The sequence below is a fragment of the Oxyura jamaicensis genome, chromosome 2 (genome assembly GCF_011077185.1).
Source record: "Oxyura jamaicensis isolate SHBP4307 breed ruddy duck chromosome 2, BPBGC_Ojam_1.0, whole genome shotgun sequence".
In the NCBI taxonomy this organism is placed as follows: Eukaryota; Metazoa; Chordata; class Aves; order Anseriformes; family Anatidae; genus Oxyura; species Oxyura jamaicensis.
The window spans coordinates 59,324,482-59,349,613 of NC_048894.1; the positions used below are offsets into that span (position 1 = coordinate 59,324,482).

Sequence of the window (25,132 nt, forward strand, 5' to 3'; positions counted from 1 at the left end):
AGGGAGGGAGGGAGGGAGGGAGGGAGGGAGGGAGGAGGAATAAGAAGAATAAAAAAAATAAAAGAATAAAAAAATTAAAATTAAAATTCAGGTCCACTAAACAATCCTCTCACTTTGGGAAACAGTCCTCATTCAATTGCACTCGGATCTTGTTCATCCCCAAATCCAGTTGCCTCTCTCCTTTTCTGAAATGGTAAAAGGACCAACTCCACCCTACATTTCTGACCACATTTTTTTTGTCCACTCACAATTCTTCCTCTTTGGCCTCCTTCTCCAATCATTCGTCTGCAGCTGGATGTCATTCTTGTACTGGGGTTGCTCTATCAGTCTCAAGGCTCCTGTATCCCTGAGTCACATCCTCTCCCTAAATCTCTCCTTCCTTCTTCTCTTTGGCTTATCTGTTTCATGGCTTTTTCACACAAGGAGGACACTACATAAAATGCACATTGTTCTGCAGCCATTTATTTCGAGATAAGGCACCATATTCAAACCCAGGCAACAAATTCACAAGCATCATCCGCAATTCTGTTATTTTTATAAGACACTGTTCTGTGAGGGTGGTACTAGCTTGCCAGTTAAAATCACTAACTGCAGTTGGCAAAAATGCATGCATACAAAAAGACTTTAGCTTATATCCACAAACTCACTGCCAGCATTGTTTTTTCTCATAGTATGAGAGCTGAAAAAAAAAAAAAAAAATCAGAGCAATAAATACAGAAGGGTGCTTCAAAGTTGAAAAATGAGCTCTCAAAACACATATGTATTTTTATAAACAAAGATTAAACCAGATTAAGCAGGACCTACATTTAAAAGCCTTCTGTAGGTGTATGGGTTTATGTCTTTTTTTTTTTTTTCTTTTTTTTTTTGAGGAGCAAGTTTGTAATTACCTGTCAAAGAACAAAATAGCAATGGTGTCTGGAAAGAATGCATTATTTAGAGAGAGTCACTACTTAAGAAAGAGGCTTTCATCACAGGATACCTTCTGCTGAAACATACAGTTTACCTTGTACCATGAGCTATTTTACTGTAACTTAACTCCCGTCTTGACACTCAGTTTTCAATGAAAACAACCAATGGCTACTTACTAAGCCAGGCTACACTAAAAAAACCTGCTACCCCAAAACCTCCCCCCCCCAAAAATTAATAATAATAAAAAAAAAATCTCCAAATCTCTAAAAAGAAATATTGGAAATACTAAATCTAGTAAAAAGAAATATTAAAACCACTTTTTTTTTCATTTTTTAAATTTTTCTTAAATTAAAATGTAAAGCAGTGCTCATGACTGACCATTTTTCAGTCACACCACATCATGAAAAAATTTACTTGACAAGATGGATTAACATTAACATGTACTTGGGGACCTTTCACTCTCAGACATCATGATATAAAAGCACTTAATAAGTAAGAATTGCCATGGTATAAAGGCTTGAAATATCAGTTTCCAACACTGTTTTTTAAATAAAGAAGATCGATTAAAGAAAATTCCCATCAGCATAAGTATCAGCATTTTCCATTACAGGCGCATTGTTAACATAACCCAAACTGTTTGTCTTTCCACTTAATATGGATACATGAGACTGAACTCTTAATTTCAGTGCAGTTGCTGAAGTATATTAGGTCATTCTAATTCTAAGCCATTTGAGTTCCTGCAATGAGAAGCAAGAAATGTTTCAAGGCCAAATCTGTTGCTTTTGTAAATGCTATCAGGCCAGACGCTCTCCTATGAAATTTTACATGGAAAAGGCAAGCTAGGGAATGCTATCAGAAAGCCATTTATAGCTCCCTAATTCTTTGAGCACCTGGTTGAAACAGCAGAACACAGCTGCAGTATGCCCTGACACACATATACACACACCCTTCTTGCCCCCAGCATGCAATCGAGAATGGGTGGGACAATTGGGTACAGTGGGAAGGGGCTTCATGCACCAGGGGAGTTCTTCAGTGGGCAGGTGGGAGCAGGTTCCAAGTCCTTTCATTTGCACGCACACTGCAAAGGTGGCCAGCGTGGCATTTATGAATTCAGGTTATCTGACTACAGGATATCTGACTAAGTGGAAAGGGGATCAAATGCAATAGGAATATAAAGCTTCTTATGGAGACTTTTTGTTGATGTTGCTGTTACAAATAGCGCATGCGAAGTGATTAATCCTTGTACATTTCCATGGTACTATTGCAAACATGAAGCTTCCATCCTGAGGACTATATGTGGAATACCCTTTTATGGGGTATACCCTTGCATGTGAAAATCAGGTATTTACACCATGTTAATAGCCACCTGTCTTATACATTTTCCTTTTTTCTTTGCACTGTATACCACAATGTACCTTTTTCCTAATGCCATAAACACACCTTCAGATTGCTCTAAAAAAAAAAAAAAAAAAAAAAAAAAAACACCAAAAACAAACAAACACACAAACAAATAAAACCTTCCTCAAAAAATACAACAAAACAACTCCATAACAGGTGGACTCAGGAAAAAAAAAAGGGGGGGGGGGGAGGGGGGGGAGGGCAAGTGTGATTTCAGGCTTTTTATTCACTCTGCAATATTCCCCCAACACAAACATCAAATCGCAGGTGCATGCAAAATACTTCTGTTATGACAAGAGCTGCATATCTTCATAACCGGCGCTTCTCATAACAACGTGTGAACTAAATGCTAACTGGAATAAAATGGACAAAAGCCAACAAAGTCCCAAGTGGCAGTCACATACAGAAGAGGGACTAAACCATGTGAGAACAAATGCTCAACGTGGCTGATGGTCCAAAGGGAATCACCATTTCCTTTTGTTTCTTAAAATTCTAGGGTTACAGGAATAGTGACTGCATAGTAACAGGATTTGAGCTCACAATGCTGAGGGATGCTGAGTGACATCATAATCATCACAGGGATAAAGGTTGAAACAGAGAAATTAGCTGATTCTTAAAGACTGTAGCTGGCAACATTTACACCTTTGTTACTTCCATTTAATAAAAACTGCATGCCACAAACTATCAAAAAAGCACATATCTGGGCCAAGAATTTAGAAGACTGAGATTTCTTGGAAGAAGCAAACACTATATTCACTTCCACCTTAGGTGTCCAGTTCTGGGCCTTTGTACTTCAAAACCATAATCTTCTCTGTAAACTCCTTCTTAAGCCTATCAATCTCCATGGCAGTTTCAATGTTTCCTTCCATTATTGCAATGGGAATGTTGTACCTTATTCTGTCAGCCTAATTCTAGTCATGAACAGCCCCTCTATGCCTTTACTTGCACAAGTGTCTCTTTCCTTTTGAAACTTGCACCTTTAATTTATTTACAGGGAGCAAAAATAATCTCTATAACTACTTTTTTTTTGGCAATTTAAGCAAGGTATGCTTTTTATAAAGATCACATAAATAGCTAGGAAAATGTAAGACTGACTGCAGCACAAGCTGGAAAATCTTATGGAATTAGCTAACAGAAAGAAAAGCAGATGACTGCACACAGGTACAAGCTTAATTGGGACCTTAAGACAGGTTGTCTGGTTACTAACTCATGCTGAAGAGAGTGCTACTGTTCTTTCTTTGCTTGGTACTTGCTTTAGTGAGAGTAAAGCAGGCAAGGCTATACCTATCTATCTGATGGTCACACAGCTCTTGCAAAGCAGATGTGAAAAAGGTTAAGGGTATAGGCTCACAGTGTACCTCCTTGGATACTAATATTTCGCCTGTGGTGACACAGAACTAAGAATAAAATTTGAAAGGGACTGTGTAAAAAATTCAGATAAGCCACTAATAGTATTTTAAGTGTATAGTAGCCTGTGGAGAAGTGGTGTGCCCAGGGTACCGTGAAGACAAGAACTCAGAATATCCTAATCACATTGTCCATAAGCAGAAATCACCTGTATATTGTGCATCGGTATCCTTTTAAAAACATATTTAATAGGACATTTTTCATTAAGAATAAATTCTTACCTCTTTTTCCCACTTATGTAGCAAGAAGCTAATACAAATCCTCTAGCATAACCTTCCACCTGTAGCTAGATATGTTTTATCTTAAGATTGGCCATACATTTACGGTGCATTGACAAAAGAGGCAACTTCACTGAATAGTGCTTCCCAGTACTTTTCTTCAGTTCTTTCTTATATAGATCATAAGGAAATTTCTGTCCTGTTGACTTCAAGGACCTAAGGATGCCATCTTACTTTAAATTTGTTAGATTGTGAAGCTTCTTCCTCTAGGCCAACTAGTAAAGGTGAAATTCATCCCCTCTAAATTCAGTCAGATGAAAAGTAAGCACCTTGGCTCACCTAGACAGGCGGAATGAACTGCCATCTAGAGGTGCCCCTGCTCCATTTCTCTTCACTGAAAACTGATTATAAAACATGCTTAGACTATATGAGCAACTTGAAAGCAAAAACTAAGCAAAATGAACACACACACACACACACACACCCCACCTCCAGCTATTTAAAAAGACCCCAATGCTTTGGGATTTTTCTGTAAAGATTCTGCAGCTAATTTTAGATTTTTAGATCTGTATCTTTATTCACTTTCTCAAGGTAAAGCATCCTGTTAACCGGATGCTACAACAGACTGAGATTAACTTTGATGAACAATGTTAAAATGCCCTGGTTACGGACCAATGCTACACAGGAATAACCTTGCCTTACGCCACCTCGGTTCCTTCATCTGCCACCTCCAAGCACAAACCAAAAAGTCCACTAACTTTCTAGCTGTGCAGGAATTACATTTCATTTACAAATCAAACTTTGGACACATGTCAGTACTTACAAGTGGGGGTACAGTCTTTTGTTCCTGAAAAACTGCCTTATGACCTTTTTAACAAAACCTAATGACAAGACTGTTATATCAAGTTAACGCTAAGTTCTATGTAATCTCTTCTGCAAGAATCATTTAGAAACATGTTTCCACTGAATAAACCCAGTATTTCATTCATCGTCCTCGTGAAAACAGCTCTATATGTTAGTGTTGCACCATGCCACTGACTTGACTTTCTTGTTAATTTAAGACATGGCTCAAACCTATACAGTCACAACTCGTTAGCTCTGTTTTGCAAGAATTTCCACACATTTCTCTAGAAATTAAAGTTTCTTGTTATGCTGGGGTTAAGGTGCAGTGGGAAGGGTGTGGGCAAACGGGGAAGGGAGATGACATTTAAAAATGCTTTATAAAACACCAGATGTTGCAGAACCAACGGAGTGGAACAATGTATTTGCAATTATCAAAAGAAGAGAGTTGTTTGTCCGCATTTTTAAAAACTCAAGGGATACTTTTAAGTCACTTAGTTGTGGTCTTTGTGTGTGTGAAGAACATAGCAAACGCCCTTATAGATTTGATATTTAAATGACATGCACGACAAGGGAACCACTTGAAGTGGTTCAGCATTTGCTCTTGTTACACTCTGTACTATGCTGTAAACATTCTAGCTGTGTGAATAATATAAAAACCATGTAAAAGCATTTTGCCCTTCTTAGCATATCTTCCTAGTGCAGATTTCAGTTCTACAGAGTTGTCATGGGCATACTGCAACGTGATCCTGGAAACACACTATTGTATAGTTCCGATAAGCTAACAAGAAGATTCTACTTCCTAAATTATGCTTATAGCTTCAGTTTAAAAAAAAAAAAAAAAATCACTCCTTAGACAGAAGACTAAGACCTATGTAGATTTCCTATTCCCCAGCAATGAGCAGAGCCATTTATATATATATGTATACACATATATTGTCAGTAGGATAAGAAAACAATTTAACACTCAGGCATCTCTTCCTTCTAAAAATTACAGAAAAGGTCACATTCACTTAAAATCAATCCATTCTCACACCTTTAAAGAGCTGTTGCTGATGTTTTACACAACCTGACATATTTTTGTTTGGAAACAATCCTGCTTGCATATTACATCATTTCTATATTGCTCTAGAAATGTTCTGCTGTCTAGGAGACAGTCAGAAATCTTGAGCTCTGTGTTCACTCTGCCATTAACTGACTATGCTCTTTTAGACCATTTAATCTCTCTGTGTCTTGGTTTTCCCATCTGTAAAAAGCAACAGTTATAAATATTCAGCTCTCTGACAGAGGTGTTGTGAATGCCAAAATATAGTACAACTCTGAAAAGTGACTATGTAAAAAGGCATCTTCTGACTCAAAGAGCCTCTCCCTTGGTGAAATCCACACATGAATTCACATGGCCTATACACCACATAAGCCCCATTTTGAGCACTTAAGGAGAACATTGCTATACAGTGGGCTTGTATAGAGTGATGGATTTCATTCCCCAGAGGATATTCAGCCACATGTGCTGACTTCGGTGGCAAAAAAAATATTTTTATTGATTTTACTCTTGATGGTCATGCAGAACATAGCTGAGATTGATGCAGCTGCAGATTCCATTCCATCCTGTTCCCCTTCGATACAATCATTTACCGTTCTTTCACATAGAGCAGCAACAGTGAGGCAACACTATTGAAAGTGTTCGAATTGCCTACAAATCTCCAAGGGAAAGAATCTGAAGGCAGAGGGATAAAATGAGCCTTGAAGCAAATTGGACTGCACAGGTGTAAATAACTTGGTCAGCAGAATCTTTATAACCAGTGATGATGAATACATTGGGAAGAATCCAATCAGCTTTCAGAGCAACAGCTCTGAAATAAGGATAAGGAAAAGCTTATTTTTAGCAGCAAGCAGCAATGACTTGATCATGAGTTTCTGAAGACAACTAACACTGAAGGTTTCAACACCATTTCTACAGCAGCTTTTCAAAAAAAAAAAATCTTTAATGTATTAATACTTGAGAAGAACTGTAAAATCCTGAGATGAAAGGCAATGCAGAACATATTTGAATGTCTCTCCTTTGGGTTTTTGGTAATTTACAGGAAAACAAATCTTTGCTTCTTAAGAATTCATCTGCTCCTTATATTCCCATTGTTTGTGTTTATGACAATCATTTCCACAGCAACTAATTAGGAGAAATCAAGAATTATGGTCTGAGATGAGGCCTGTAAGGAGCAAATGAAATCATACAAAACACATAGGATGTATTTTAGTGGTCCTCTATCGAGCTAATGCAATGAAGAAGGGAAGCCACTATTTACTACGCAAAAGTTAATTTCTTAAAGTTGAAGAAATGCAGGCAAAGCTGTGTCTTTTTTTCACTGGACCATTTTCTTCTTGCACATATAGTGCACATTCAAACATAGGAATGACTGTATCGAGTCAGATCAAAAGTCCAAGCAGTTTAATGACCAGTGAAAGAATATAAACAAATATGTGGAGATACTTTTCCAGAATAATGTCACAGTAATTTTCAGCCAGAGACTTCAATATGGATGTTATTCAATGTCAGAGAACCAACCCTCTTTCACATAATACCCCTACATGAAACCACATTAGAGTCTTCCTCTGCAAATGGCTGACTCTCTTACAGTCTTGGGACAAAGTGTGAGGAAGGGGTTCATTGTTCCTTCATGTTCTTTGGCATGCTGTATTACTCTTCATCTATTGTTATAGAAAACTGCTAAATATCAAAATCATGAGCATCTGAGCAAGGCTTAAGTCAAAGCTATTGATTCTGTGGTTGGGTGGAATATGGCCAAGGGCAGGCTTGTAGAAGTGAAAGTGGAAGGAGCATTCAGGCAGCTACAGTGCACATCAGTTCACTTATATCTAAGGATGTTTGTCATAGCAATTTTGGCCATCCAGTGGCCAGCCTACCTATTTAGCAAAAGACCAAAGAGGGATAATGACTTATATCACTAAGGTGGAATTAGGACTAATACACTTGCCATGTTCCCTCAAAACCATTTTAGCTTACCTAAAGTACTTTCCTCCAGAGGTGCTAAGTAGATACCCTTATCAGAGCCTCTGAGTCTTAGAGAAATCACTTTGTTTGCTACACTGCTTTACGTCTTCAAGAAGCTTCAGGATGCTCACAGATATCAAAGAAGATTTCTTCTTTCTCAAAGAGACAACTTGAATAACCAGCAAAGAGAAGGCAGTATAGAAGATTAAGCAGGGAACAAAGCACCTTCTAGGGACAATCAATCAGTTTGTAAAATACTAGTTTATTCTTCTTCCTCCTGTCACCAAAACCCTCCTTTGAGAGAGGGACATTGGGGAGTGAAACAAAGAGGTCAGCAATGCCAACTGGCCTCCATGTTATGGGAATTCAAGGAATGATCTTTATTTTCCTCATTAGATGTGAAAACACACAGCACAAGGAAAAGGCATAACAAAATGGAAAGAGGCTTCTTGCCATTTATTATGTAGTGTTTGGCCCTTAGACTGAGAAGGGTGAACATAATTGTGAGATAAAACTTTATTGTACAGTCTCCACTTCTGAGGTTAAAAGGAGTTTTTATTAAAGTGAATTCAAAGTTTCACTTATTCATTATAAACATTTCAAGGATACACTATGTCAAACAGCTCCTTATGTTAAATACAATATATGACACTGACGTTTTCCATAGTTTATCATCGATAGAACTGGAAGTGTAACAGCAATGTTTTTTAACTTTGCGGGCAGACAAAGTCAGCTTGATAGCAGTGGCCACCAGAGACAGGATGAAGTCTAAACATTCTTGATCTTTAGGGTTAGTGGGAAATCAGATGAATGTGGAGGGACCACACATGGTCTCTTGGGAGAAGGGTGCTGGCAGCCTTGTGTAACAGTCCTTTTTTTGGCTCACACACAAAGGAATGGGAGAATCAACTCTAAGAAAGTTACACTTCTGGACAGATGCAAGTCATTCCAACTGCACATACCATATGTGGAGAATGGTAAGAGAAGGACTGAATATAAAAAAGCAAGAGAGGGAAAGTGACAGAGCCCTGGAAAGTGGGTTCCTCCTGAAGTAGCAAGGGGCTTAAAAAAAACTTGCCATGCCAAATGAGCCCAGAGAACTTTTCCTGCTGCCAGATGAGCTCTCAGGCAGATTAAACAAAGAAAGGAAAATGAACAAAAGGGCATTAATAATAAAAGGACAGGAGTCAGAGTGAGATCCAGTGAAATGAAGCCTTTTGTATGTCAGTCTGGTCTTGTTAACCTAACTTGAACTCCCCACGTGACTACTTTGGGTCAGGAAATTGAGTGATTACAAGCAAATAGCTACTGCTCTTTGTCCACACGAGGTAAGCAGTTTTTCTCCTTGCAGCAATGCTCCATGGAAATGGGAACATGGTTTTGAAAATGCACCAGTTTCACATTAATGTGCAGATCTACCACTGTGAGAGTCGCCTACTTTCAGGCAGGTAGAGTGGTTTATTCTGCTACCAAAACAGACAGGGAAACAGAAAAGAAATTGCTGTTAAAATGTGCCATAACTTCAGATGCAACCAAAAGGCTGAAATACTCCCATTTGTCTAGAGCAAGCCTTTGCCAGCCTATCAGAAAGGATCATGAGGAACAAAAAGCTCACCTCTGACTTAGCCTTACTAGCAAAAGTACATGCAGTTAAGCTATGAAATAAAATTCTGCCTTTTTTTACTGGGGAAAAACAGTATGACCTATAGCAACAAAATCCATAAACTACGTTTCTCTAGGAGGCCTTGCCAGTACAGTTTAGCCAGGAAATACATTTTAGTGTTAATAAACTTAGAAAATGCCATAAGATATTGCACCAACAATGTTAACAGAAATTAGAAAACAAGAAGTTGAATCCTCCTTATTGGTTGAAGTTTTGTCAGCCACTTTATTTTGGGTTGATTTTCACCCATAAATCCACAATCAATTACTTTTATGATCTAGGTAGTTAGACTCAGGTATCCAGAACTATCGACACACAATTGCACATGAAAAAATAATAATTGGTAGTCTCTATTCTACATACACATGGACCTAGTATTTGTACAATGCTTAACATGCAATTCAAGCTACCTACTTTGATGCTGTGGTGATTTGTTTCATAAGAGCCCCCAGAGATTCTGATTTTCAATCATATAACCAATGTTGTTAAATAAAAAGTTCCTGGATGTGAGTTTCATGACTGCGAGAGCTATGTTATGAACTAAGGTTTCTGTTTCTTCCCTCTGTGATATACTGGCAAGATGCAATCCTTCTCTCAATGAAATCAATATCATCTTTGTCACTGATTGCCTAAAGGGACATATTCTTAGGTTTGTGTACTGTCGTCAATAGGCTACTGACTCCATCTCACATCCCAGATTACCTCAAACTCACCAGGTCCTTACAAAAAAGACCTGAAACATACTGAAATAATAAAAATATCAGTTTGGAGAGGATTGTTAACAATTGAATAAAAGGATAACAACGATTTAAAAACAGCTGAAGTCTTCAAAATTTTCAACACAGTATCCTAGAAAACCAAAATATCATTAAACCTGCCTTAAAAAAAAAAGAAGCCTCTAACATCAAACAGTACTAGGTATTTATCTTCAGAGCAGTACATTACAGGTGACCTCTATAGATTGAAAATAGGATTACATCAACAAACCTTTCACTTTAAAGTGGTGGATGGTGCGAGATGAAAGGGTGCTCTCCCTAACATTTCGCAGTGCTACTGGCTCAGGTTTAAAGGAAGTATGCAACCAGGTATTCCCTGTCACATTCTAATCTGCAATACTGACACGGACGTGAAAAGCAAAAGCCTTTGAAAATGATACTTTCAGATGATCAAAAAAACCTGGAGAACTGTGCACAAATGGGTGTTAGAAACGTGAGAAGGAATACAGATAAGGAGATAAAGAGGAACCTTTACAATGAACATGGCCACATACTTATGCCATCAGCAATAACTTATGTCTGTAGCAGTGTGGATTAGCTTCAGATGAAATGATATTAGAGTTTGAGGTTTAAGCCTAATACCCACATTTGGCGCCTCCTTGTTTCTGTAAAGGTTTCAAATATGTAGCCTGTTTTTCACAGCAGGCAAGCCATAAAGTTACTTTCCTGGACAGTATTTTACAAACAAAAGAGCTACTTTTATTCAAAGATTTAGCAAACAAACAATCAAACAAAAAATGTAAAGCAACTTCAGTCCTGCTATTCCCTTTCACAATTTGCATGGTGTTCTATGCACACTGAGTTGGTTTGAACCACCCCTGTTTAGTGCAGTAAGAAATTCCTATTTACTTATTTGAGTTGTTTTTTTTTCCATCACAAAAAAAAAAAAGTATCAACAGCTGCCCAACTGTACTATATTCTGATGACTCTATTATAATAATTCACATGATATCCATAGGCCTCCACGTAAAACTGATGAGAGGACTCAACTTCCCAGCACTACTCTTTTTAGGGATCAGTGCTTTCCCTGATGAACTGTTTTGATTCAATAGATCTGAGCTAGGTATACAGAGCTCACAGTGGACTTTCTATGTGATATGTCATATTAAACTTAAAATAGTCATTATCTGGAAAATAAATAGAAATTATGAGAGGAGAATTTGGAGTCTCAAGACTTTGGGTACTGATTTAGCACTGTAAAGTTTAAGCAGGTGTATACAAAGAAAGCCTGAACATTAAATGATTCAGTGAAACATCTGAATAAAGAAATACAATCCAAGTAGTTATTTAACTCACTACAGCAAAACTACAGTTTGAAAAAGCGGCTTACATTATCCCATCAATCTCATTGTCCAAAAGAGTGACTGTAACAAAGTGATCATAGAATCATAGAATATCCTGAGTTGGAAGGGACCTACAAGGATCATTGAGTCCAACTCCTGGCACCACACAGGTCTACCCAAAAATTCAGACCATGTGACTAAGTGCACAGTCCAAATACTTCTTAAATTCCGACAGGCTTGGTGCCATGACTACTTCCCTGGGGAAGTAGTGTGTGACCTAGTAGTTCTAGTGTGCGACCACCCTCTCAGTGAAGAACCTCTTCCTGATATCCAGCCTGAACCTCTCCTGTTGTAGCTTGACTCCATTCCTGTTGGTCCTATTGCTGGTCACTAAAGAGAATAGATAAGCGCCTTCCCCTCCACTCCCTCTTGTAAGGAAGCTGTAGACCGTAACAAGGTCTCCCATCAGCCTTCTCTTCTCCAGGCTGAACAGGCCAAGTGACCTCAGCTGCTCCTCATAAGTCTTCCCCTCTAGGCCCTTCACCATCTTTGTAGCTCTCCTCTGGACACTCTCCAACTGTTTAATGTCCTTTTTGTACTGTGGTGCACAAAGCTGCACACAGTACTTGAGGTGAGGCTGCACCAGTGCAGAGTAGAGCAGGACAATCACTTCACTCAACAGATTAGCAATGTCATGCTTGATGCACCCCAGGATATGGTTGGCCCTCCTGGCTGCCAGGGCACTCTGCTGGCTCATATTCAGCTTGCTCCAGCAATGCTTGATCCAGCATTTGTCTCTAACTCTATCACAGAATCACAGAATAGTCTAGGTTGGAAGAGACCTCCAAGATCACCAAGTCCAACCTCTGACCTAACGCTAACAAATCTTCCACTAAACCATATCACTAAGCTCTACATCTAAACGTCTTTTAAAGACCTCCAGGGATGGTGACTCAACCACTTCCCTGGACAGCCTATTCCAGTGACTAACAACCCTTTCTGTAAAGAAGTTCTTCCTAATATCCAAGCTAAACCTCCCCTTGCACAACTTGAGCCCATTCCCCCTCATCCTGTCACCAGGCACGTGGGAGAATAGACCAACCCCCACCTTACTACAGCCTCCCTTCAGGTACCCATAGAGTGCAATAAGGTCACCCCTGAGCCTCCTCTTCTCCAGGCTAAACAGTCCCAGCTCCCTCAGCCGCTCCTCGTAAGACTTGTTCTCCAGACCCTTCACCAGCTTCGTAGACCTTCTCTGGACTTGCTCAAGCACCTCCATGTCCTTCTTGTAGCGAAGGGCCCAAAACTGAACACAGTACTCAAGGTGCAGCCTCACCAGAGCTGAGTCCAGGGGGACAATCACTTCCCTGGACCTGCTGGCCACGCTGTTTCTTATGCAAGCCAGGATGCTGTTGGCCTTCTTGGCTGCCTGAGCACACTGCTGGCTCATATTCAGCCGACTGTCAACCAATACTCCCAGGTCCTTCTCTGCCAGGCAGCTTTCTAGCCACACATCTCCTAGCCTGTAGCTCTGTTTGGGGTTGTTATGCCCCAAGTGCAGGACCCAGCACTTGGCCTTGTTGAACTTAAACTATATACTAGTGGTACAAAATGAGTTAAATATATACTCATAAAATCAGTATATGTTCCTCACTATTACTTAGTGACATGAAAACTATTTCTTAACAGTATTCTACAACAGCGTCCAATATTTTTTAAAGCTTTACAATGCCCCTTGAGCTCCATGTTTGGTGGTACACTGTCTGCAAGCCAGTTGCTAGTTCTGTATAAAGAAGGATATAGCCCTCTGTTGCCAGACACTTCCTTTATTCCTCATAGTTTGAATTTTGCTGGAAGAGATTTCAAATCTGACCACAACAGTTAAGGAATAAAAATATGCATTCTAATATAAAATATACAAATCAGAAAATATATACAACTAACAAAAACAGACTCAGTACTACTTGATGAGAGGTATTTGTTTTCCCCTCCAACATTCCAGTAATGTAAAACCAGTGTATAAGGTAGAAAATCATTTTTCAATTTCAGGAAACATCGTTACTAGCTGCCAAAAGTCTATCCATATAATAAGAACTATTTGCTAAAGTTGAACACCTGCAGTTTTATAGAAGGCCTCCGAGGACAGCTGTAAGTAAGTATTCCAGTCTACTGATACAGCAGCCAATCAAAACCTGAAGGTTTTGTCTCTGAAAACAACACATTTTGCTAGCCAAGGCTACATTTGCATGTACAAACATTCTATTTAGACAGATAGATAGACAGACAGACAGGTAAATACACCAATCTCCTGAACATGATATAACGACTTGTACGCAAAAGCCAAGGCTAATGAAGCAGGTCTTAGCCGCATCCTAAAAGTACAGTTCCTGCTTCCAAAATGCTCTTGGAAGCACTCCAGAGTGCTGGAAGTTTGCATTGTAGCAAAATGTCATACAAATATGCGTGTGTTAGTTGCCTTCCCAAATACAAGGCAATTGTTTTGAATAGTTCATAGAAAATGATCAATACAAATGAAACATCTTTCTCATAATATATATAAACAATACATTTACTCCACTAACTCTGCTGGCTTCAGTCCTACCACCATTTCAGGTATTAATAAGATATACTTTTTATTATTTGGTCAATGACCTCATTAACAAAGTTCTGCTATTCTTATTTAGTAACAGCCAGATGCTGTTACTAAAAGGTTATGCTTTACAGGAATTTTACCTACAAAAAAAAATCAGTCCTTACATTTAAAAGTCCATGCATATTTATGAATTACCAAAGTGCTCTTAATTAAATTCACATAGACAAGGTGACAATGACAGAAAATAACCAGACTTTAAATGTGGAGAAGGAGAAACAGCAGAGCAAGAAGGAGGACTCTCCCTTCTCACTGCGCCATGATAAAAAGTATTTCCTACTACTCTATTACCATCTTCCTTGGTTGGTGCAGGTTCTGTCTCAGATCTCCAGCTAAATTAACCACCACATACCACAGGTTTTGTGCACACATGGTATATTTGCCTCCAGTAAGTAACCCACAAATGACCGATATGTTCAGAAATATTACAATAAACAGGTATCCAGATAGAGGACACCTCTTTCCCCTTAACTTTTTGTCCATCTGTTTGAAGATGAGCTGAAATGATAGATGGTGCTTGACCTGGTATCTGCTTCTCACCTCTTCCACAGGCAGAGGTCATGAGCACAGACATGCACAACACAGAACTTTTTATCTCCTCCTCTGAGCAGAGAAAGCACCCTATCTTCCAAAACATGTTTCTGAGTACACCCAGTTTGGCTAATTGCCAGCCAGGCTCCACGTCATGCAAACTGCATGCTGAATTTCAGCCTTATATAATCCACTAAGTAGAATCTTCTGCAAAGAGAAGGATCTGGAAGACATATAATTTGAGATACATATAAACTTCTTTTTTTTTTTTTAAAAAAAAAAAAAAAGCCAAAGCATGAAACTCTCAATTTCAACAGGTGTTTATAAAGCCCGAAGTAGCATTGTTCTTCAAGTAAAACCAAAAATTCTTTTCAATGTACTTCTATGTAAATGAGACAAGCTCAACTCTTATCTAAAGGTAAACGAAATGAACATTATACACCATCTTCCAAACTTAAAGGAATAAATGAATGCTGTTAACTGCCCTGAAAACAAACAAACAAACAAAAAAATCTACTCCTGTCTTGGCTGGGAAGTTGAAAATTCAGCTATTATGTAATCTCCACCAGCTTTCCATGAACCATGGGGTCACTGCACATTCTGTACACAATGGAAAGATGTGAATGTGGGAATGGTTTCAAGGAAAGTTTCAATAACTAGACTCCAATACAACCTCTGTGTATGCTCAGACTTGTCTCCTCCTCAGTCATGAGTGCAACCAAATGACAGCAGGTCCATGGCTTACCAGAAGAGTCATGATAAAACTGATTTGAACCACAAGCTTATCTTCCTATCAGAGAGACCAGTTTTTTTTTTGTTTGTTTGTTTGTTTTAAGGGGGGGGGGGGGGGGGGAGGGGCGGTCTATGCCAGACAAGCTCACGTGGTTCCTCAAGTGAGGTTCAACCCATAGTGAAGATGAAGGTCTAAAGCAATTAACTTTAAAAAAAAAAAAAAAAACACTCAAGCAGTATCTATTCACTGTGGCCCAATAACCACATGCTTATCTATAATATCAAATGATGGTAATATCACACAATCTGAATTTTCAAATTTTTCTGGTTGAAGCTCCAGTCACACCAAAGTCAGTCTCTACTGACTACTTTCCTGAGGCCAGATTTCATCCTTGTTATTTGGAGAATTGGCATTCTGCACTGAATATCTGGATATAAAACCACAACAGAGCACAGGACACAGAATACATTCTGCATTTAATAAAAATATATTTTCATAGAATCATTAAATGCTTTAGGTTGGAAGGGATCTTTAAAATGTCATCTAGTCCAAACCCCCTGGCATGGGCAGAAACATCTTTCAGGTTGCCCAAAGCCCCATCCAGCCTGTTCTTGAACACTTCCAGGGATGGGGCATCTGCTGCTTCTCTGGACAACCTGTGTCAGTGTCTCACCACCTTCATAATGAAGAATTTCTTACCTAATCTAAAACTACTTTCTTATAGTTGAAAATCATTACCTCCTGTCCTAACACTACAGGCCCTAGTAAAAAGTCTCTCCCCTTTTTATATATATATATATTTCAAAAAATAAGCCCCCTTTAAGTAATGAAAGTCTGCAATAAGGCCTCCCTGGAGCCTTCTCTTCTCTAGGCTACATAACCTCAGTTCTCTCAGCTTTTCTTCAGAGGACAGGTGCTCCAGACCTCTGATCATTTCTGTGGCCTTTCTCTGGACCTGCTGTAACAGGTCCATGTCTTTCCTTTGCTGGGGGCCCCAGAGCTGAACACATACTCCAGGTTTATGTGCTTTGCTTTTTCAATTGTATGCTTCCAGTAAGGTGTATTTTCTACATGAAAATTCTTTTTCCCTCTTCATTTTGTTGTAATTTGATGCACATCTCTTATCCGATATCCTACACTCTATCAGTAAACGTATTTACTTTGGATTAAGAGAAATATCCCACTGTCCAGGTAGGCACTATACAAACACAAAAATGACATCCAAAGAAATTGAAATGGTCATCACTAGACATCTTTTGTGAGTTTTTTATTTCAAACAAGAAAATCTAATAATTATATCCTTAGCATACAATCCTATGCATTGCTTAAAATATGTTAGTAAACCTACTGAAAGGATAGTTTTCCACAACAACCTATAACTCCTTTAATCTTGTAACTGTATAATTTTAAATATATATATGGCTCATAAGCATTCATTAATTTTGCTATTACTGACTATCAACTTTCTTCAGCAGAAGTAATAATTCTTGGTTCGAGTTCAGAAAGTGCTCAGAATGATATTTTAGTTAGAAAGAAAATCCCTTAGACTCTACACAGGCAAAAGCTGACTATTGCAGAGGCACCTGTATTTAAAGGGTTACATTTAACAAATTATTCATAATTACATTTTTTAATTAAAATTGATCATTAGTGAAATATTTAACTCCATAATTTGATCACAGCAAAAGCAGGAAATTCACAGTTGACATTCCCACAGAAACTTTAACTCCATCCCACTGTGTATATTCATTTCAACTGAGTCTCTTTTTTTATGACCTCATAACGTGAAATGAAGGAAGGTGCTAGGAAAAAATCCTAAAATTCATGTAAATCAGACATATGTTGTTAAGTTCCACTATCACAGCAGTAGCATTTGAGAGTGGAGATTGTATTCTTAATAAAAATTATACATGTTGACTATTCCATGTGTTTATTGAATATTATTGCTTGTGAATGCACATGTTCTACCAACATATCTGGTTGCTCACCTTTCACTTTAGGATGGTTACTTTATCCACACCTGGATGCAAGAAACCTGACACTTGAAAGGGTCTGTTAAGTATCAGTCTCCAGGTAAGTGCTACTAAACTGAATCCAAATTTGGCTCCTGTAGGTCTACAGTCATTTGCATTCCAACCAAAATCTAATAACCTGCCAATCCCTATCTGTCTCCATACACAGAAAACTCAAATGCTCTTGGCAGTGTTTTTCTAGAACCAGAGCACTAGGATACCCAGGGCATCAACTCTCCTGTGCTCCTACATGGAATTGGGACAGGCTCATCTAAGATTATGAGCTCTGGGTCTGCTGTATACAGACTTGTTCCATTCCCCTTTGCTCTCAATTTCACATTAGAATGGATGCAGAGTGGCACAGAAACATGAATCTATCACAAACCTGGTATGTAGATCCTAATAAGACCATTTGCTGTACTGAAGGTAAATGTGATGTAGTTCCTTTCCTTGTGGGTTTTCAGGAATTGGTCCGAGCCCAAAAAATCTGATGCTGTATTGCACCTCACAAGTGAAAAAGATTTGTTGCTGCTCTCCTCAGGATGTTCATCATCTTGCGTTAACCATCAGACCCAAACAGGTTCCATGTATATGTGGTCCAAATTGGCCTGCACTGGGTGACACTGTGGAGTCTCTGTACTCTACTCCCCAAAATAATATGTAATACAGCAATGAGTGGATCTTTCCACTACCTGGGTTATCCCTCTTCCCCATGGTACATGACAACACTTGGTACTTTATGAAATTTGAGTGCAAGTACTTCCAAACCTGTATTTAGGCAAGCATTTTCAAATTCTGCTGAAAGACCTAAGTATCTGCAGAGTTCAAATTAAAAAAAAAAATACTATAGAACCAAAAGGACCTCTTTCAGCTGCACTACACTGGTATTTCACATCCTGAAAGCTCAAAAAGGCATCTCACAGCACTTCATAAAGCAAGTCAGGCATAGGTCTCACAGACAGAAATAAAATTCAGAAAACCTAGCCTCTGAGAAGAGAGGGCAATTCCAGTGACTTTGCACATCTCTGTCTCGAGGTAAGAGAGGGACGTGATTTGAGGTCTAAAGATAATGAAGAGACATCTCAGGGCTCTCATGTCAGTGAGGTTTGCTGCTTTTCAGAGCAGAAGATTTGAGAAATGAATGAACTCCAGCATAGTTCTGTCTGCAAAGCAGGAGATGACACAGCTAACTGGAGATGTGTACCTACTAGACACACTCTGGCCATCATTGAGAGAGAACATATTTATCACCTTAAGTTCTGGAGGAGATTTTTTTACTGGAATGGTGCATAAGAGGCCTTAGCTAGAACCTAAATGCTGTTTCTCTAGAGAAAGTTAAGATGTCAGTCAAACACAGTATTTTTCAACTGGAAAACAGTATCTAAACTATGATATGTGCTCTCTGTGGAAACTTAAAGAATGATTTTCAGACAAAAAATTCTGATGCCATTCTGCATAGCCCTCTCTAGAGTTTTCAATACTGAGCCCTTGCTTTGTAGACTAAACAAGGGAACTGTATCTTACCGGATAGTGCTATGTGGAAGAATCTTCAGCCATGAACTATATGGCTTTCTTAAACCTAAGATTTTTTTTAACCCCACCTTTGGAATAGCTGAAAATATGGCATGTGGTATACCATGAAACAAATCACGCAAGACGCACATGAAAAACATGCTAATTGCAATTACTTTTGGTCACTGAGAACTATATACCATATTCTTGATCTAAACATATATCTGCCTTCAGCAACAGTCGAAGTTCTCTGAACAGATGGAAGCTGTACGTAGTCTAAATTTGCTGCTATGCAGCCATTTCCATTACCTTTCAAAATGAAATACAGTGTACACAGAACACAGAGGCCACACAGTAATGTCTTAATTCACCTCTGCAGTTCAGCACAGCTTATTACCTTGCTTGTCTGCAAAAATGCTTGTTATTTCCAAGTACTTTTAAATGGATGGATATGAAAGACTATTTTAAAGTGTAGCATTGCGCTTTTTTTCCTGTTTCTTGTGAGAGAAAGTTAAGTGACTACATGGGCACTGGCTGTGTAAAATGCATCATTTTTAAGTTATTTATGTGTATCAACACAGAAGCTATGTCTTCTTTTCAGTTTGAAAAGGCAGGCAGAACAACACAGACCTCATCAGAATCTAACAATTACATATAATAAAAATTTTAAATATGTAATTAAAAACAAAAATAATACAAAGTTACCAATAATCTTCCATGGTGGCATATAAATTTTTTTGTCAACACCAGAAAGTTAGTGAGGCACTCAAAGTACCCATAGCATGGAAATTTTAAGCCCTCATTCAGTATTTATTTACAAAATGAGTACAGCTGAACAATGACCTCCAACTGTCCCTGAGGAAAACAAATGGACAAACAGAACAAGTGTTTAATCAGTTTCTTTGAATTCTGTAAAAACTAGTGTGATGGGGTATGTAAAAGTTTAGGAAACTGATGGACTTTTCCTATGTCTGCAGGATAAGGAGAAGCCAGATATAATTACTGGGGCTCATGTCATTGGAAATGACATAGAGACAAATACATTTGTTTTTATCTTTCCATTCCAATGGAAATGTTTGTAGTTGGTTTCCAAAATGCTGAGTAACAATCAGCAGAATACTAACAGTTCACATAAGAGCATTTTGATGAGGCCGCTTTGGCCACCTTCATTACCCATTCCTCTGTGTTGAAGTGATGGTTGTTACTGTCCTGTAAAAAGTAGTGCAAAATACATTGAAATAACACAATTTGATAAAGATTTTTTTTTTGTACAGTATGTACAAAAGCAGTACCAACAGAATTCACTGATAGATAAATAAAGGGATTTAGGCTTTGAAAACTTGCTCAAAGATACACCAGATGATATAACTATAATGTTGTGGTTTTTTTTTTGGCAAAAGCATAGAAGTATTAGTATTTAATAGTAATGTATTTCTATTAAAATGGTCATTCTCTAATAGCTACCCCCACTTTTAATCATCTCATAACTTTCTTATTACAATGCATAATAATATACCGACTCCCTTGCTCATCCTTGCTTTGGACTTGGTGGTGGCACTTGGTAACCACTTCAGTCCTGACCAACAGCTTCAGTGGTTGTTGGATTGGGTTCTAATGCTGCAGGAAATTCAAGCAAAGCCAGAGAAAATTCTACCAGCTAGCATTGCAGATGATATGTGGGGTAAGCAGTAGGTTAAAGGCTAGAAACTGAAAGATGTGAGTGTATGGCTGTACTCCATCAAGGACTGCTCTGGATAGGCCACATCCACTCAAATTTACAAACTCTCCAGGAAACCAGTGTCTTCAGAAGCAATCATGTGCCCAGCCAACACTGTGGAACTGGGTTTATTTTTTTTCTGTGACTTCCACCTTAAAATAAGGGAAACACATTTTTCTCATATTTGTGGGAGGGTAAGTTCACTAAGGACTTAGAGAAGATGCAAGAGAGAGAACACTGGGAGTCAAAGAACTTTTTGATTCCCAGTCCCCACATTAAAGTCAATTAATTAGTCTTCTAATGAAGAATTAGCTTATTCTAAATAGTTACTGAGAATATAACATTTATAATTATATTTTCATGAGTGATTTTCAGTAGTCAAAAATGAACAGTTGAATGAATTTGAATACTTCTATAAAAGAGAGAGAGGAAACTACAGATGTATTGCTTTTTCCTGAAGTATAAAAGAAAAATATCCAAGACTGTAATTCAACAAAAAAAGCCAAAATAAGTGACAGTTTTTGAGTATTTTTCTGCAAAATCCTTTCCAGAATAATCATTTCAGCTACAAAACTTTCTACCTTATTAGTTTTCTGTATTTTTGGATATCCACAGAGAAATGGTGGAAGTTCAAATTACAACTTTTTTTTTTTTCTTTCACTACATAATTCAGAAAGAACAAGAGGAAAACAGTTGTTTCCTCCATTACCAGGCAGTAAGAAAAGGTATGCCAATAGGAAATTAGCTTACACAATTAACTTTGTGTAGAATCAGGTCAGAAAGTGAGGATTTGTAGCTGAGGGTCATTATACCATTTGCGGTAGATGTATTTGAGCAATGCTTCAATGTCCTTAGTATGCCTACAGTATCATACTCAGCTATGAACAAGCACAAAAAGAATACAAATCCCTGTTCTAGTAGAGTCAAAGCCTAAAGGCAGACAAAAGGGGATAACGTACACAACTTTTCCATCCTTTCTACTGGGAAAGCCCATATCCTAGAAATACCCAATTATGGTGGCAAGAAAAAGTTAGAATCTATGAACTACACAACACCCCATTAACACAAGTCTGTCTTTATGACAAGCATTAGGAAATCCTTAACAACTAGGATTGTTCAGAAAAATCCATGAGCTTTTATCTTTAAAAAGTAGAAAGGCTTCTTCAGTCCGATAATGAACCTTAGCGCATGAAGAAGCATTAAAACAGAACTGAATCAAATTAAAGGGCTTAAGTACTTAAGAAATTTTAGTATCAGTTTCTAGTGGCATCTTGTTGTACTTTATATCCAAGCAATGACCCAAGTCAGACTTGTACAGCAACATAAAGGAAAAACAAAATTTTACAGAGATGAACACTTCCTGTGCTTGGTCTGGCATTGAGTCTTCTTACAGGAAAAAGAAATAACACCTTGTCCTGTCACTGACGGACTACCTTGCACAAGTTAGCAACAACTTTTCTAGAAGAGTGTGTACCTGGGCTCTATAGAATTTATTACAATCCTGTGTTACAAAAAGGAGATCTAAAGGCTGTCTTACTCTCAAACTATGATTTTTTGATAGTTATTTGAATCACTGTGGTAAGTTATAACATGCATACCTTCTGTTTTACCCAGAGAAGGGAATTAAATAAAAATAAAATAAAATAAAATAAAATAAAATAAAATAAAATAAAATAAAATAAAATAAAATAAAATAAATACAGTGCCTTTTAAAGAAAGTAAAAACTAAACAAGAATGCTGCTGCTGCAGTATCAAATAAATTTTGAGGACATAATTCAAAAATATATGAAAATCATAGATATAGGAATAAAATGCAATGTTAACAGAAGGGAAAAATATTTTTAAAAAGCAGCAAGTGAATTCAGCAAATAAGAACTTCAGATGAAAAGAAAGCTAACCACAATAGGAAATCATGTTTGCATACATGTTAACAAATTTAAGTGACTATTTAGAACTTAATTATATGTTTTGCTTGGAAAATGCATGAGCAAAAGAAAGTAGGACTATGCATATGTATGTGTATATGCCATCCATATATACTCCTCAGATGTTACAGTTTAGCATCTAAAATGTCTTATTATTACTGTAATATGAAAGAAAAAAAAAAAAAAAGTTAAACTAATTTGTTTAGTCAATTTTCAAAATATTCACTCACAATGTTTCAGTCAGCTATGGCTAAAATAAAAATGAGACAGACTAAGGATATGCTCCTGAAATGCGAAGAATATTTATTTTGTAAGGTTTTTGTCAAATGATACCTATGGCACCTATCTTCACCAACTCATAATGTGGCCTGTTGCATCTTCTTCTTGTCAAATACTCATGGAGAATGTGCTATCTGTGTAAAATAGTGTATCTGAGCATCAAAAAGCACAAACACCCTTGTTATTCTCTGTTACTCTGGAGGCAACACCAGAGTAATTAAAGAGGGGACAAAATAATTTATTTAAAAAAAATAAAAAAAAGCACAGAAAAGTAGGAAGGAACTGAGTGAGGGCTCCTATATCAGCCAGGTGGAGATAACCCATCAGAAACAACATGAAAAGCTACTGCTGGGGAGGATTATTAGGAAAAGTGAGACCACCTGTATTTGGAAAGAACACCAATGTCTACAAGAAAGATTTACATGCGTGTAGGTGTGAGATAAAACAGATCCTATTAAAGGAAGGTATGCAAACTAAATGAGTCTATATGTATTCATAGGGGAGAGAAGGAACAAAAATCAATGGCAACAGACACAGGACATGAATTCTACTACAACTTCTTCCTACATCTGCCAAAATAGGATTTGGGGCAGATTCTGACCTCTGTCAGCAATAGGACAGGGATGACAAGGAACTAATCCATTGCACTCCTACTAGGGCTGGTCAGAATTTGCTGTAAGGAAGTTATGCAAAGGAGAGTAGACAATTCCAAAGTGAGGGAACTGACAGGGGAAAACCTAAAGTAAATAACAGAGCACATGGTTCAAGGTAACACAGTGCCATTCTTAGTCAAAGTTCTTTAAAAGCTAGACAAAGTAAAAAGGAATAATATGTCTGCCCTAGTAGCTGGGTCAGGTTGTAACATAAATAAATAAATAAATAAAACACTACAGGAATAAAAAGGGAATTTAGTTAGAACTCCGATACAATATATCACTCAAAGTACTAAGCACATGGAGAGACTTGCCGAGTGAAATCATCAAAGTAAATGATACAGATGAGCTTAAAAGATACTTAGACATTTTTATGGGGAGAGAGAAAGAGAAAAAGGGATTGAAGGATACAGTAGATACAAACCAGGCAGTAAGGATTGCAATAAACTTAAAGGAGAACCTTCTTGGTTCAAAAGTACTTTTCCAGTCCAGAAATTCCTTTTGTCCATACTGGTGATTAAATGAAACTAACTCCTTATATGTTAAGTATCTGCTAAGCACCATAATCATTGCTCCAGAAGTTATGATAGACAGCTGCATGCAGAAAATCCCCACAATTTAGCTTTCCTTCTGGCCACGAAAAGCTACTGTGTTCATTGACCAACTCTGTAACATATATCACTAAGAACAGAACTCATAAAATTCAGATCCTCCCATTTGGCTTGTGAAGAAATGCTCAAGCAAGTTGGGCATATTTTTCAGCATTGATCGATCTAACCTCACATATTCCAGCCCAGTAACATGACAGAAGAGCACAGACAGCAAATATAGTATAACAAAGACCTTGATTTAATTCTTGTTTGTAGCAGTTTTAACTAAGAAAAAGGACAGAACAGATATAAAATTGAGAAAAGAGAAAAAAAGTCAAAATTAGGGGCTTTAACCAGAACAAATTAACATCTATTGCACAGAAGCCCTATAATCATGATCATACAGAAATAAGAAAAGCTGCTGAGAGTGCTGTTACATAGATAATCAAATACTGTTTTGTTATGAGTTTTTGGTTTGTTTTTTTGTTTTTCTTTTAAGGACACATACTATAAAATTTATAAAATTTGACTTATCTTTTGATTCTCACACCTCCTGCATTTAACTCTTTTGCTCCATCTTTCCTAAATAACTTCACAGAGCTCACAGTATTCCTAATCACACCATCCTAAGGCTCAGTAGTGCTTCTTGCACTCTAACAGCAGGCCTGACATGTAGGATTCTCCGTGTCTTTTAAGTATTTTGAAACTAAAAGCAAAGAAAGTCCCTTTCATGCTAATGGGCTAGATGGAAGAGCAACACTTGCATCTCCTCCACCTCCACCTCCTTCCCACAATACACAAAACTTCTTACTATTTAAGCTTTAGCAATGGTTGACAGCTTGAAGTTCAGAAAATGATAAAATACAAAGACTCCCCTATTTTGTGATCCACTTTGACATTTCAAACATTTATCGTCTGTATACACAACAAATTTCCTTCTTGTTTCTGTTGGAAATATATTAAGGAGAACAAAAGACTAAGTGTAAAAAGAGATCTTTCCTGTTGTTAATAGAATTTCTATTACT

At 37.7% G+C, this 25,132-nt stretch overlaps 1 protein-coding gene and 1 long non-coding RNA gene across 10 annotated transcripts in view; one reads left to right on the forward strand and one right to left on the reverse strand.

Moving 5' to 3' along the window:
- Positions 1-20,497, forward strand: part of LOC118162553 — a 22,741-nt gene extending 2,244 nt beyond the window's left edge. The window contains exons 2-3 of the long non-coding RNA XR_004748507.1: positions 8,756-8,759; positions 20,357-20,497. This is a non-coding gene — a long non-coding RNA (uncharacterized LOC118162553). The remainder of the gene's footprint in view (positions 1-8,755; positions 8,760-20,356) is intronic.
- The window catches only part of SUGCT (succinyl-CoA:glutarate-CoA transferase), a 325,562-nt gene that overhangs the window by 91,634 nt on the left and 208,796 nt on the right, over positions 1-25,132 (reverse strand). The window lies entirely within an intron of this gene.